The sequence below is a fragment of the Notamacropus eugenii genome, chromosome 1 (assembly GCF_028372415.1).
Source record: "Notamacropus eugenii isolate mMacEug1 chromosome 1, mMacEug1.pri_v2, whole genome shotgun sequence".
Lineage (NCBI taxonomy): Eukaryota > Metazoa > Chordata > Mammalia > Diprotodontia > Macropodidae > Notamacropus > Notamacropus eugenii.
Window position 1 is genome coordinate 460,082,683 of NC_092872.1, and position 12,819 is coordinate 460,095,501.

Sequence of the window (12,819 nt, forward strand, 5' to 3'; positions counted from 1 at the left end):
GGGGAATCTTGTCCATGGCTTTCCATAAATCTTCCACAGAGGATATACTTTTGGTACAGTAGCTACAGTTCAAGACTTGGAATCAGGAAGACCTGAGTTCAAATATCTCTAACCTCTACAAGTTGTAGGACCATGGACAAGTCATTGAAGCTATCAGCCTCAGTTTTCTTCATCTATAGCATAGGATTGATAATAGAACCTACCCCATAGGGTTATTGTGAGGATTAACTGAAATATATAAATACTAGTTGTAATTATTTTTATTATTGTTGTTGTCTTAGGAATAGCTGTCTTATCTGTTGTCCTTCAGTTTCCCTACATGACCAATTCACCCTTTTTCCTAGTCATTTCCTGGTCATTTATGCCTCAATAATATCTTTTATATTAGGGCTATGTGACAAAAACCAAAAATCCTTAGTGAAGAAGCTTCACATGTTGTCACAAAGCTCCTCCCCTTCTCTCAGCTGGCCTGGGCCTGACCTGAGAACAAACACACAACTGCCACCTCAACAAAAGACACCAGCCTACATCCACTCATGAGACTGGGGTTCTTTCTCTCTTAGCTGCTCTCCTCTGCTCCCGGTTGTTATATTCAGAGAACAATTGAAAATGGAAATAAAGAAGCTTGAGCTACAGGGGTCAGTGTCATTGAACATGGTCTTTTTTAATTATAGGCTTGTGATATGATAGGTCTTTCACTAAAGAGAAGGAAGTGTCTGAATTAATTCAAATTTATCAATTTAATCCACTCAGCAAAATGAATGCATCCCGCATGTATACTCTTTTCACTTTTAAGGGGAAGGAGCATCTCCGCTGATGACTATTGCTATGTTTGGAAGCTCCCAAGGGTGGGAAGGAGCCAGGATACCATAAAGTTTGTTTTCTGAATTATTTAGATGTTATTAATAGCAGTAGTGATAATGAAAAGCAAACAATAATTAGGATGCTGTGTCTCTGCAAGAAAGAGAAGAAATGTCCATTAGAGACCAGGGCCCAGAATCAGATGTCAATTTCAATTCTCTTGGAAGAGGCAGTAAGTTTGATGGAATGAATAGACTGCTACAAGGGGAGTCAGGAGGACCTGGATTTAAATCCCACCTCACTGGGCAAGTCACTTAACCACTCAGCCTCAGTTTCCTCCTCTATAAAATTCAGCATGGTGTTGACCTCAAGGGATTGTTGGGGAAATCAAGTTTGACAATGTATATAAAGCACATCAAAAACCTTAAGACACTATATAAATATCGGATGATGAGGATGATAATGAGGGTGGTGATGGTGGTCCATTTTCTTATTTGGTCTGTGGTCCTAGAGGTGATCATTCAGAAAATGGTAACCACTTGTGCCTGACAAAAAAAAGATAATGTAGCCAGAGAGAGATTGTCTCCCTCACTCAGGAGAGATGTGGTGTCTCTTCCAGAAAAGAATCAATGCTACACTAAATTGGACACCCATTAGCCCAGTCCAGGACTGTGTTTTTGTGTTAGACATTGTAGGGGAGCAGGGCAAAAGAAGTACAAGACAATCTTAGCCCTCTTTGATCTGGTCCTTCACTCTGATAATAGGAGCTAGAAGAGTCAAAGCACTGGCCAAGCCTCCAGATTAGATGCTCATCACCTATTTCTCAAGAAGCTCCCTCTCCGCTATTTTGTGGCTGCTCACTTGTTTCAGTCATGTCTGACTGTAAAGGTTTTTTTTCAAAGAACTGGAGTGGTTTGCCATTTCTGTCTCCAGCTCATTTTACAGAAGAGGAAACTGAGGCAAACAGGGTTAAGTGACTTACGAAGAGTCACACAACTAATGTCTGACACTACATTTGAACTCAGGAAGATGAATCTTCCTAACTTTAGGCCCAGAACTCTATGCACTGTATCACCTCATTGCCCCTCTTTAGCCATTTCCAAACTCTTTCAAATCTTCTCAGGGACATACTCCTTCTCTCAGGGATAAAACCACAATCCAGAGCCACAATGGCTCATAGACTCTGTGTGAAAGAAGTTGCCCCTTCTCTGACCTTTTCCTGCTTCAGATTTGATGCTCAAGTCAGTCCAAATCTTCAGTCTATCTATAGCTTTCAGCCCAAGTAATAGTCTTTCTTCTAGACAGGATGATGTGTAAAGAAAGCAGCAAAGGGTAGTGGAAAATACTAGAGACCACCTTGCTGAGAGGTAGAGGATTGAGTAGCCTTGTTTGCATATTTAACCTTCTTCTGAACCTTTGGCTGGTAGCCATGCAAAGAAATTCTTTTGTCAGTCCTGGGAACTGGTATCCACCAACAGAAGGGGGCTGAGTATGCAGAAAAGGCTCTGTCCCACGAGGCATTTTTCAGGTAAGCAGCCTGTCCTGTTTCACTCATCTCAGGTGGGAGGGACAGAGCAACATGATGAGAGCCCCTCTAAGGCCCTTTTTCTAAAGGGCATCTCTCATATATTTGATAATTCAATAAATATTTACTGAGCACCTACTATGTGTGAGGCTCTATATAGATCCAGGGATGCATAAGACATGATCCCTAAACAGAAGATGTGAACATAGGATAAGAAACTCACAAAGGTCTATTGGATAGAGATCCTTCTGGCCAGATTCTGTTCTGGCCAGAATGCTCAGGATGGGGTAGCATATGAACAGGAATAAAAGATTAGTAGGAATTCAACAAAGAGCAGGCATGGAAGAGTGTTTCAGGGGAGGAAACAGATTGACTAATAGCTTAAAATTGGGAAAACCATGGGGGCCTACTTGGAGAATACTGAATAGTCATAGAATTGAATTGTGGACTCTCAGAGTTGTCCAAGTTCATCTAGTCTAACCAGTGCATGAACTGGAATTTCCTCTACTCCCTCCCTTTCCATTCATCCAGTGATAGGGAAATCTTTCATATCCTAATGGTCTGCCTTAATGGTCTTCCATGAAAGTCTATTCTTTTATTACACAAATATGGTAGGAAGTTTCTACTTTTATTAAGCCAAAGTCTGCCTCGTTGCCATTACAATCCATTTCATCCAAGGTTCTTAGTTTTGTTCTCTGGGGCCAAGGAGAACAAGTCAAACCTCTCATCCATATGACGGCTTTTTCATATCCTTCAAGACCACCAACAATCATAGCCCCGGAAGTCTTATTTTCTGATTGTTTGTAGGCAATCTTCACTCAGTAGGCTTGGTTCATCTCACATTTATAGTTTTTTTTTTTTAACCTAGAGTCTTGTAAGTGGGAGAATGATACAGTCCTGAAAAACCATCAAGCAATTCCTTTCTAAAAGAAAGACTTACCACATCCTAAGAAATAACTTACTATTTGGTGACTTTGAATAGTCTAAGTGTCTAAGGGATAAGAGCTCTAACCTTAGCAACCATACTATTATTTAAATTTTCCTATCAACCACTTAGAGTAGTTAACCTCTTAGTTTATCAGTCAGTGATAGTATCTCTTTTATATGCGCATAAATACTGGAGACACTGGAATACCTGGTCCTGATCTGTTTGTTCCTCTTTCCTTCCTTTGGCTTCCTCTGGAGCCTCTCCTGCTCACCTAATCTCTCCAGAGAGCCAACATTTGAAATGGTTTAGGGCTCCAGGGCCTAGCTTTGAACTCCCAGAGCTTAAATGAAATTCTGAGTGAGAATCCTCTAGGCATTTTCTGATTTTCTCCTCAGGCCTGAATTTGTCCCAGGAACCCAACAGATTGTTGTTTCCCTATCACAAAAAAGCAGATCTATTAGCCTGACATCCGTCATTGTAGGATTGAATTAGAAAATATTTCTTGTGGACAGATGGTATTTGTTATTAAGGTAGCTATGCCACTATTGTGTGTCATTAGATCTTCGATGTAATCGAGTTTTAGGGATTTTTTTTTTCCTCCTGGAAAATGATAAAACCAGGGCAAGAGCTAGAGATATGACTATGGGAGGTCAGGTTCCTGATCTCAGAAAGAAACTTTTAGAGAAGTAGGAGAAAAAAATTCTCCTGAGACATGTATGTTCTGTGCAATTGTTTTAGGATGGAATCTCCAAGCAATGGGGCAGAATCTGTGAACAGTGGAAAGAGGGGGAATGACTGCATTTCTTGTCTGTTCACATTACTTCAGAGTCAGCTCTTCCAGTGGAAACCTGCTTGGATTTTACATTAAATTCACATCTGACCCAAGATCCCAGTTCTTTTTTTCATCAGGAAGTCAGCAGGATTTTAAAGAGGTATATATGTATGTATATATATATGTATGTATACAAACACATATACACACATACATGCAAGCATGTGTATATGTATATGTCCATGCATGTATATGTGCATACAAATACATATATGCACACATATATACGTGTGGGATGTGTGTGTGTGTGTACTTTTTAGACTTAGCATTCAATTCCAGATATAGTGGTCCAAAAGTCAGAGAGTCAAGGGATAAAAGGACTTTCTGATGCCAAGGGGAAAACTCTGGAGAATTTTAGAATCCTGAACTCATAGTAGCTCTGAGCTACAAGGGATGTGAGAGGTCACCTAGTCCAAACTACCCTCCTATCCAGTAATATCAAGTATTAACAAGTAATACTTGCCTGAGCCAGGAGCCTCAGATGGCTTCTGACTTAAGTAATTCAGTCTCTGCTTAAATGTCTCCAGTGAGAGTAGCCCCTTTTTTTACAAGGTCATGACCAGTGTGCTCCCCAGGTGGGCAAGATCATAGGGACTTCAGGGTGCTCAAGATTAAGAATGTTGCCATTTCTTTTTCATTCAGTAAGTCTTTGAGTGGAGGTAAGGATTTAGAAATTCTTAAGATAACCCAATGCTTTAGGGTAACCTGGTTTGGTTTCATTTCTATACAGGAGAATGGTAGCCTGATAGATTCTCTGCCAGATGGATCCTCTTATTTGCTATTCAGTGTTAGGGATGAATTCCACAGGTGTCTAATTTATTCTTCTAACCCTGAGAACAAAGAGGAAAAAACAACCACTCTCCTGAATGTCAAATGCCTATGTTGGTGGATCTGAGGGATGGAAGAGAAAGTACCCAGTATATCACCATGTCTATACCTGCTTTCTGGCTTTCATTCTTCTCTTACCATCAACAAATCATACAAAAGTAGATAGGCAAGGGAAATCACATCTCAATTACAAAAGGGACTGCTGAGGTCTCTTTAGCGTACATTATAGAAGCTCCATAATGATAAGAGCAGGGATCCTTTGGGCTATTGGTCAGTAGTACTCATGAGTACCAAACTGTTCTGCCCGACTGTCTACTCACAGGGTTGCAGTGATGCATACCTTGATAGGTTTCACCATGACCATCTGATATCACCATCATCATTATGATTATTCATCCTCAGTGCTACTGAACATTCTCAAGCATATCCTGGAGGAAGTAAGCCACTTAGCTTTGCAACCCTCATCCTGGGGCCATGCAGTCCTGACTGACAAGAGGCCATTATATCTAGTCTAAACCTAACCGTTCCTCATCCCAGCCATCTTCTAGCTATACTTCCTATCACCTTTCATATACTAGTCCACATCTTTCTACCTCTTTCCCTGAGAATAGCAACCAAATCAACTCTATAATTCTTTCTGGAAAGGGCATGTCATGTGACTATCCTATGGTTTCACTCACTATGTCTGTTTCTGTCTAGACCAAGACACTCATCCATACCCTTCCATAGCTACCACTACTATATATGTATTGACTCCTCCTATTATAATGTAAGCTCCTTGAGGTCAGAGATTATTTTTGCTTTCTCATTCATTCATCCATTTATTTATCATCAGTCACATTGATAAAGTGCTTTAAGATCTGCTATGTGCTTTGTTTACAAAAATACTGTAAAGTAGGTCATGTAAGTATAGTTCTCTATATTTGACAGATGAGGAAACTGAGACTCAGAAAGTTTGTTTGTGGCTTTCCTAGGATTCCACAACTAAACTCCGAGACACAATTCAAACTGTAGTTTCTCTTAACTTCAAGCCAATGACTAGAGAATTTAAAAAGTTGTCATTGTCCAGAAATACCACCTTTTGTAGTACCTTGTTTCCACTATCAGGTTTTTGCCCTAAGACATTAAAAGGCTTGAAAAATACACAGTACATGAATATATTATCATTAACTATATAGAAAAGCACAGATCATTTGCTTAGAACAACTTCCACCATTTGGTAAGGAAGTCCTGAAGAGAGGAAATGAGGGACATGGCCAGTGAGTTCTGATGGAAAGATATGAGGGTGATGGTGAATAGAGGAAGGGAAGAAAGATAGGAATACAATACTATGCCTAACCTAGAAGGCAACCACTGTAGGAATCAGATCAGTCCAAGGGAATTGGATACTAGTAATGAGACGAGCAGGGACAGAGGGTGGCAAATGGACAGACATCACAGATAGGCTTCCACTATTTCATAATTTTTCCTTAGATTCATCATCTTGGTCTTTTTCAAGTAGTTACAGCATTCCCACTGCAATTAATGGAATACACACATGTGTGTGCATGTGAAGGCATGACCTAAAATTCAACTCAATTCAATGAAATTTAGTAAACATATATTAAGCAATGCCTATGTATAAGTTGGGGCATTAGCAACTGTTTTAAGTTGTACTATTATGGTTGTATGATACTATCCAATTACAGGGAACTCACAAACCATAAAATAGAACAACACATGTCAGTGCTAATGGGGACCTCAGAGAATATCTAGTCAGGCCTCCACTATGCTTTTTGTATTTGGAGAAACTGAGGTTTACCAGGAAATATCTGGAAGAACCAGGACTTAATACTGGGTCACTTCACTTCCAGACTGGGACTCATTTTATTACAATATGATAGATACTAGGTACAGTAGCCATCTTCCAAGCTGATAGCTCTAGTGTAGCTAGGGCATATATTGGATAGAGGGCTGGGCCTAGAGTCAGGAAGACCTGAGTTCAAATCTATCCTTGGACACTTACTAGTTGTGTGACCCTGGGCAAATCACTTAATCTCTGCTTGCCTCAGTTTCCTCATCTGTAAAATGAGTTGGAGAAGGAAATGACAAACCACTCCAGTATCTTTGCCAAGGAAACCTCAAATAAAGTCATGAAAAGTCAGACATGACTGAACAATGTTAATAGCAGAGGCTGATAGTGCCAATGCCAGCCATGGTGAGTATTGTTCACCCATTGATTGTATTGCAGAAGGGGAAGAAGTTGCTGCGTCTGGTCTTGAGGAGGACTTGATGAACAAGGGCATGGATCCATCCCCAATTATTACACTTCCTTAAATTATTTAGTTGTCAGATGCTACAAATATGCTGTTCACTGAGGCAATTTTAAATCAACTTTATTGTCTCTGTTGGGGGGAAAGGGAAACCAAAAAAATTCAATCACTGCTTATTTTTATTTTAGAAGAAAGCGTGTCGAGAATTTCATTTTGTGTATTGAGCAAGATAAGATTTATTGGTGTGTGTCCTGCATCTGATGGTCCTAACAGGACAATCAAGGGGAAGAGCAATTATTTTGCTGTTGAGGCCTCAATACAAGTGGCAGATTCAGAGAGGCACAAAGCTTACAAAGCAGGCTGCAGAACTCCAAGTAAGTAGTGACAAGGAATAGATCAGTGAGAGCTTAGCCTGAACATTCATAGGGAAACAGTGTGCTATAGGGGGAAAAAGCACTGACTTTGAGGCCACAAGGTCTGGGTTCAAATTCTCTCTCTGATGTTCACCACTTGGACCTTTGGCAAATCACTTATACTTCACCTGAGATTTTGTTTCCTCATCTGTAAACTGAAGATGCTGGATTGGACTGTATGCCTCTGTATTCCTTCTAGCTATTGATCTGTGATTCTGTGGTGACCTAAGGTCTCTTCCACCTCAAAATTCAATCTCTGACTGCAGAGAGGTCTAAGTCTGAATTTCCAAGTTTGACTTCCAAAGCAATATTTGTTGTTAGGTTCCTGGTTCTGGGATGCAGTGTAATAATCTTAATCTGTCTTCAAAAGGATAGCCATTCAAACACTTGAATACAACCACAGTATTATGGCCTTGTCCCCAAATTTTCTTCTCTTCTCTTTATTTTAAACATCCTTTCCTTATATGCCATCATCCTAGTTGCCCTCTGCCAAACATATTACTGAGATTCTTGATGCCTTTCCTGAACTGTAGCCCCCAGAACTGAAGGCCATCCTCCATATGTGTTCTGGCAAGGGCAGATTACACAGCAGGGTTGTCTCTTCCTTATTCCTGGATACTTTGCTTCTTTTAATGCAGTTTAAGAGCTTATTAGCTCAGCAGAAGAAAAAAAATAAACAGGTGAAAACATTAGGTAGGAACTAGGATATTAACCTGTCAAAAAAGATCCTGATTAAACTTAGAATAATGTACCTGTCACTCAGTCACCTCTCTCCTCCTGATCTTACTTCACAGGATAGAAGCACTTCAGCACTGAAGCAAAGAGAACTATTTCAAAGGCCTGTCATCAGAGACTGTCAGCACTTTTTACCCTGCAGAAGATTGTTAGTTTTGGGGACTGCCAAATTCAGAGGCACACATTATCAAAAAATATATTAAAGTTGGAAAACCTATGTAAATAATGCCCCTGATGCGTGTCATCATGTTTCTTCTCCCCAACCCCCTCCCCCTTTTTAAAACTACCTTGAGCCTGGAACACAGTAAGTAATTCAATTCTTTCAAGCTGCGTTGTTTAGATAGGATGACTGGATCAGATATATTTTCCCCCTTCTTTTAACAACCATTGGGATTGCATGAGCTGAGGAGCATAGCTGAGTTGCCTGTTAAACAAGTGTCTAATGGCACCACAATGGACGTGTGTGTATACACATATGTATGTGAGGGACAGATCTTCAATCTTTCAGCTTAACAGAGAATCTGATTCTAAAAATCTCCTTCCTGGACAATCTTCTTACCAGGAAAGCTAAGAAAAGATGTATATAGCCTCTGAGGTTAGTCCAAGAAGATGAATATTTCCACTGTACAGATACCATCAAATTAATTATCCAGTTTGCTACAGAATCCAATCTAATTTAGTTCAACTAAATAGGCCTGGGGTCAAGGAGACTCTTCTTCCTGAGTTCGAATCTGGTTTCAGACACTTATTAGCTGTGTGACCCTGGGAAAATCACTTAACCCTGTTTGCCTCAGTTTCCTCATCTGTAAAATGAACTAGAAAAGGAAATGTCAAACTACTTCAACATCTTTGCTGAGAAAACCCAAAATGGGATCAGGAAAAGTCAATCAGATAGGATTGAAAGAATGACTCAGCAATGACAAAACAGTCACTTCTTGAGCTCCTACTATGTATAATACAACTATGTTCTGGGAGATAGGGAGACAAAAACAAAAGGAAAAACTGCTTTCAAGGCATTTTTCTGAAGGAACCATGATGATAGGAACAGGAACTGAATCTGTGATGTCAGTGCTTTTTAGGTGAGGAAACTCCCTCTAACCATGCAGAATGGCACCTTCTCAACAACTTAGAGTCAGGATGTTTCAGAGGTCCAAGTTAGGAACTGAGCCTAGCAAGGTAGGGAACCTGCAGCCTTGAGGTCACATGTGGCCTTCTAGCTGCTTGGGTACAGCCTTTTGACTAAATCCAAGTTTTACAGAACAAGTCCTTTTGTTAAGGGGGTTTGCTCTGTGAAGTTTGAATTCTGTTAAAGAGATCCAGTTGAGGATCTAGAGGGTCACATGTGGCCTCAAGGCTGCAGGTTTCCCACCCTTGGTAGCCACTCCTGTAGTCTCAATGGCAAACATGTATACAACACCGAGTTTTACAAAATGCTTAAGTATGTTCTCTTATTTGAACAGATAAATAAATACAATATAATTTAAGGAAGAAGTGATTAATTAACAAGTAGAAAGATCAAGGTATAGCAGACAGCACAGTAATTGAGTTTGGCAAGAAGATAAGTATCCTAAGAGGCATAGGTGTGGAAGGAGTTCATTCTGGGCATGGAGAAACAACCTGTGACCAGAAAAAAGAGGGTTTTAAATACATCCTGAGAAGACTGTATATTATACTAGAGACAATGGGGAACCACTAAATATTCTGAAGTAGGACAATATGGTTAGACATGCTTTAGGAAGGTTATGATAGCAGCAAAGTGGAAGATGGATTGGCAAGGAGAGGCTGGGGAGTGAGGAGAATAGAAGACTAAGAGGAGGATCTTTCAATAGTACAAGATGGGAAAGGAAGAGGACTTGACTTAGGGTGGGTTCTATATGAGTGTCTAGAAGAGAACAGAAGTGACAGATGTAGACATAGAATTAATAATACTTTGCCACTGATTAGATAATTCAGATAAGGAAGATTGGATAATTGACATGGATTCTGAGTTTGTAAACCAGATGATTGGAGACACGACTGAAGCAGAAGTTTGGAGGAGGTAGTAGATCTGAGGGTTGTTGGTGTTTGTTGTGGTTGCTTTGGGGTGGGGGATGTTGGTAGAACTAATGAGTTCTATTTTGTACCTATTGAGTTAGAGATTCCTGTGGAATATCCAGGTAGAGCTGTCTGGTAGGCCAACGGTAACCTGGTACACAAGATCAGGAAAAAAAAAGATCAACAGTAGGGATGCAGATTAGAGAACCAAAAACATATAGAATAATTGATCCTATGGGAAATAACAAAATCCTGAAAGTGAATTTGGGAAGAGAAGGGTAGGAAGCCTAGGACACAGTTTTGGGGGACACATATGGTCATAACTGGAGTGAATTATGACCCAGCAAAGGAGATCATAAAATTCTCATTATAGAGACTAATTTCCCCAGCATACATTTTTCTCTAACACAGTGGGAAAGGTGAGATGAGTTCCAACTGTCATGACACATTTCATCTAAATTACTAATTTAAAAAGACCAAACATTTCCTAAGCACTATTATGTGTAAGGTAGTATGTGAGGAGCTAAAGATAAAGACGAAAAGGATACTCTTGTGTGTCCTTCAAGGGGTTTATAATCTTCCTACCTTTTTAGAATGAATCAGTTATTATTAACCCGGGCAACTCTTTGGGAAATTTGGCTCTGGATTTGAGGTTCATACTAATGGCCTTGATTTCATTTAGTGCTTATCTTTCCATAAGCACAATGTGGTACTTTTAAGAACCAAACATAGCAAATGATCAAAGAATAACATGCTGGAAATATATTTTTTTTCAAATGGGTTTTTAAATCCTTGAGATCACAGGCTATATTTTTGACCTTTTGTCTCTTTAACACATGGCTATACACAAAGGAAGTACTGAAACATTTGCAGATTTACAGTTAAATGCCTGTTGACAGAGTGCTTGCCTGGTGCTACATGTCCTCTGGAAAGAAACTATGGATGCAATGAAATAAAATTAAATTTTGTACAAGGGACTACATTAGGTAAATGCTGATTTGAGTGTTTCATTGTTCTGTACTCTAGAGAAGAGGTTCCTAAACTTAATTGACCTACTGATCCCTTTAAAAAATTCCTCAGTGTCCCCCTGGAAATCTACTTTCTTTAATCCTTTAATGGTTTGTTTTTTAAAATTTGCATCATTTCAAAAAACATTGAATATATATTTTTAAAATGACACATCCTAAATTTAGTGATTTATTATAAATGTATAGTATTTTTCCTGCATTGAAATTTTGATGATACAATATTGTGTCATGTAACTGTATTGTAAGCAAGTCTTTACATGTATATATTCCTGCTGATGCACGCTGGACTTCCTGACAAAGTGCTATGTGCTCACCTGCCAACACTTGCTTGTTAAGATCTATTGGCAGACTTGACCGCTGATTCATCATAACTTACATTTTGTGTGTTTATTTGGAAAATAATGTAATCACTACAACTTTAACTCTGTTACCCAATAGAAGGAACAGGTATGAATGGTTTTTTAAAATTTTCTTATCTTTTCTTCTTTCCTTATGTTTCCACAGCTCCCTTATTTTTATTTAATGATCCTCAATTACACCCCAGGCTACTCCCCCCACATCATTCCAACACCCTCCAGCGGGCAGTATCATCCACTTTGGGAACCTAGGCTAGAGAAGGATGAGGTCTGTTGTGTTAGGCAACTCGTTAACGAAGCATATAAAGGGCTAGACTTGGAATGGGGAAGATTAGAGTTCTTTCCTACCTCAGCTTCCTAATAACTGCGTGACCCTGACCAAATCATTTAGCCTCCCTCAGCCTCCGTTTCCTCATCTGTAAAATGGAGATTATAACAACATGTACCTCACAGCGTTGTTGTGTGAACCAAAAGGAATAACTTTGCAACTAAACGCTTTGCAAACGTTAAGTATAACACAAATTCTAGCTACTATTAAATAGTAGCAGTAGCAACAGCAGCCATAGTAGCAACAGTAGTAGTGGTGTTAATAGTAGTAGTAGCAGCAGCAGCAACGGCAATAGTAGAAAGAACCTGTTACAGAGGCTTGAGATGGAAGTTAAGCTGGAATTGGATCTTGGAGCATGGCCATTAATGGAAAACAACAACAAAAAAATAAACCATCAGTAAACTAGCAGATATTAGGGCATGGTCTATCCTTACCACATCTTCTTTATGAAGAAAGTCAAGACCTGATAGAGACAACTCTAAAGATTTTCCCCCAAATTTATTAATTTATTTGTTTTCAGTTTTCAACAATCACTTCCATAAGTTTTACATTTTCTCCCCCTCTCTCTCGCCTCCCTATCTAAGACTGCATGCAATCTTATGTGGGTTCTACACATATATTGCTATAAAACACATTTTCACATTAGTCATGTTGCATGGAAGATTTCAAATGAATGGGAGAAACCATGAGAAAAACAAAACATAACAAAAGAGAAAATAGTCTGCTTCATTCTGCATTCTGACTATAGTTCTTTCTCTG

The 12,819-nt window shown here is 39.4% G+C and overlaps 1 long non-coding RNA gene across 1 annotated transcript in view; it reads left to right on the plus strand.

Annotated features, from left to right (window-relative positions):
- LOC140519260 (uncharacterized) overlaps positions 1 to 8,537 on the plus strand; it is a 28,349-nt gene extending 19,812 nt beyond the window's left edge. The window contains exon 4 of the long non-coding RNA XR_011972148.1: positions 8,374 to 8,537. This is a non-coding gene — a long non-coding RNA (uncharacterized lncRNA). The remainder of the gene's footprint in view (positions 1 to 8,373) is intronic.
- Positions 8,538 to 12,819: the final 4,282 nt, after the last annotated feature.